Source organism: Acyrthosiphon pisum, chromosome X (assembly GCF_005508785.2).
Source record: "Acyrthosiphon pisum isolate AL4f chromosome X, pea_aphid_22Mar2018_4r6ur, whole genome shotgun sequence".
Lineage (NCBI taxonomy): Eukaryota > Metazoa > Arthropoda > Insecta > Hemiptera > Aphididae > Acyrthosiphon > Acyrthosiphon pisum.
The window spans coordinates 83,063,658-83,066,366 of record NC_042493.1 but is presented as its reverse complement, the minus strand read 5'-3'; the positions used below and the strand labels follow the sequence as shown (position 1 = coordinate 83,066,366).

At 36.0% G+C, this 2,709-nt stretch overlaps 1 long non-coding RNA gene across 2 annotated transcripts; it reads left to right on the top strand.

Annotated features, from left to right (window-relative positions):
* Nucleotides 1–314: 314 nt before the first annotated feature.
* On the top strand, nt 315–1,897 carry LOC100568836. 2 transcript variants are annotated; one of them, XR_003839576.1, is made up of 3 exons: nt 315–532; nt 610–1,585; nt 1,758–1,897. It is a non-coding gene; the product is annotated as an uncharacterized LOC100568836 (long non-coding RNA). The 2 variants fall into 2 exon arrangements; XR_001679683.2 differs by having other exon boundaries at nt 331–1,585.
* The last annotated feature ends 812 nt before the right edge of the window (nt 1,898–2,709 follow it).

The following is a 2,709-nucleotide window of genomic DNA, read 5'->3' as shown; positions in this document are numbered from 1 at the left end:
AAATTAGTTCCGGACTACTATTGAGACTATTATTGATTTATAAATATTTTGATTTTATTATTTTCATAAGTCATAACTATTATTATTATTATTATTATTTCATTATTAGCAAAAAGATCTATATACTGTATTATAATGTGACTACTATTGAGACTATTAATGATTTATAAATATTTTAAATAATGTGACTAGGTATACAACATATTGACTATGAAAACATGATATTTTATTGCTATGTTATATTTTGAATCATTATAATTATTTAAATAAATATTTTTGTATAATACAGTTCAAAATTGAAAATGGCAACGTTGCAGAGTTTTTTATGCTCAATCGTGTCTCAGCCGTTTTTCGTTGCCAACAGCAAAACATCAGCGCGGAACGTTTAACAACATTGAAGTATTGATCATTAGTCATTGCGTTTGTAGTTTGTATTTGGTACTTCGAACCACGGCAGTAGTGTGTACTCAGTGTTGACAGTATCTTCGAACCGAGGTAAACGATAAAGTAACTTTATGTAACAACTGTTGTCGTAAGTGTTCCTCCGTTACATAGAATAACAGTGTATAAATCTATGGCGCGTTATTTATTTATTATTATTATTATCAGTGCATAGTGATCATAGTGCTGTGTAGTCACGGATCGAGAGAGCACGGTCGGTTCGCGATCAGTAGTCAGCAAAATGAGAACCACTAAAAACCGTGTTCGGTTGTCCAATAACATCCGTGCGTAGAGGTGGCAGGCGGCGAGGACGCGCCGACACGACGTCGACATATTATTTCGTTCACTACAACCACCGCCGACGCCGACTCCCCACCACGTAACGGATGTCTCGGCACCATAGCTCTGGTCGCCGACGCAGTTGTACACACTACGCACGACTGTAGCGCTGCGGCACTGCGACTGCCGTACTGCTTCCGGCTCCGTTGTCTCCGTCTACTGTGTAGTGTTTTAGTATGTTGTACACTGGATTCGTCGGGCGTTCGCTGTCGTTACGACGCTGCGGAACCTCTAGTCTCGGCTGCGAACGGGTCCGCCATTTTTCTTTTCTATATGAACTTAAAATTATTCTCCCTCGCCGGTACTGCTCTTCTGCCGAATCTTCCACTTGAGTATTTTTCTATTTTCTCAGTTCTCATAACCTCCGAATCGACAGTGATCGTTTTCCGTTCGGTACGTCATCGGTCGGCATAATAATATTAATATTAATAATAACAATTAATTATACAACGCGCTACAATTATATTATATTTTATTCACATCGTTCATCGAAGCCAGTGTCCATTTCGCGTTTCGTGAAAACACGTGTTCGTGTTCTTTGTTTATTTTATCCGTGAGTTATGTTTGGTTATGTATTGGTTCATCCTCGTTTCGACGGCAACTGGCAAGAACTTGATGTTTCGGTACCGGCGATTGCAGTACACATTACAGAGTCTAGTTGCGAATGCCATTGACCATGTCCAGGGCAATGACGGTAGCTGCTCCTCAAGCAAAGTATCCAGATTGATTACTTTTTTACTGGTTGCTGCTTATCTTTACTACAGCTGCAAGGAAGTGCAAACTGCGTATTACTTTGGAACTCTGAGTATGAATAAGTATAATAATTCATTATCTTGATATTTTGCATGTCGTTTGAACGCTTTAAACTGCAGTCGGTGGCAAGATTGGTAATGTAAACCATTAATATTTCCATATCGTACTGCCACCTGTGCTATTATTTTCAATATCACTATATAACTCATATTTTTCTTTTACAGGTACCTATGATATCATTAGCTGTGGATTGATGACACCTATCAATTGTTAACAAATCAAAACCAACCGTGAGGTCAGCATTTATATTATGGTAAATAAAGGTTCACTATTGAGATACCTGAATTACATAATTTATCAATGACTTTTAACATTTTTAATCAGATTAGGTATAATACTTTTTGAAGTTTGATTACTTTTTAATCTGGCTATGAAATAGGTATTGCTTTCATTGTTAATAAAACTGGTTCTATATTAGATACCATGTCTGATCTGGTAAAAAGACATTCTGTACACGTCAATTTTTAAGGTAGAATATTTGGGTCCCCGGGAGTTATATGATGTTATTTACCCATAGGACGTTTAGTTGTTTGTTGTTGGTTCGACCATAGCCTATTGTAGAATAAACATGTTCATGTAAAAATATTGGCGGACGTCGTTCTAAGCGAATCATAATGTATTCTGTTGGATAATATTTGTATGTTCCTTTAACATATTATGTAGAATCTAAGAACACCAAAATGTCCTCCATTTCTTCAAAAGTCTTTAAATAATTGACATTTCTACACAAATTTCAAATAATACTGACCCTACATGTATACACAACGAAATATTATTTAAAAAAGTTATAAATTACCTCTTTTTACAATATTGATGTTTAGTTTTTCTTGAGTATAAAAATCTTTTTTCATCAAATTTACATATGTGAAGTCCATATTGTAAAATTACCAGTGTTGGTAATACGATGCTACTAGAAGATATCTGCGGTTTTGACCCGTCGCTGAGGGTGGTTGTCAGCACTGTTGCTGGAACATTATTCTATGATTTTTGTTGTTATAAATCATCGTTACCAATTTTTGATCCCATAATAGCGTGTTCTATTTGCTGTGATGTTACTTTTAACGGTGGAAAAGACGCATTTCCATTTGAGTTTATCGACGACTCTTTGAATTCCGA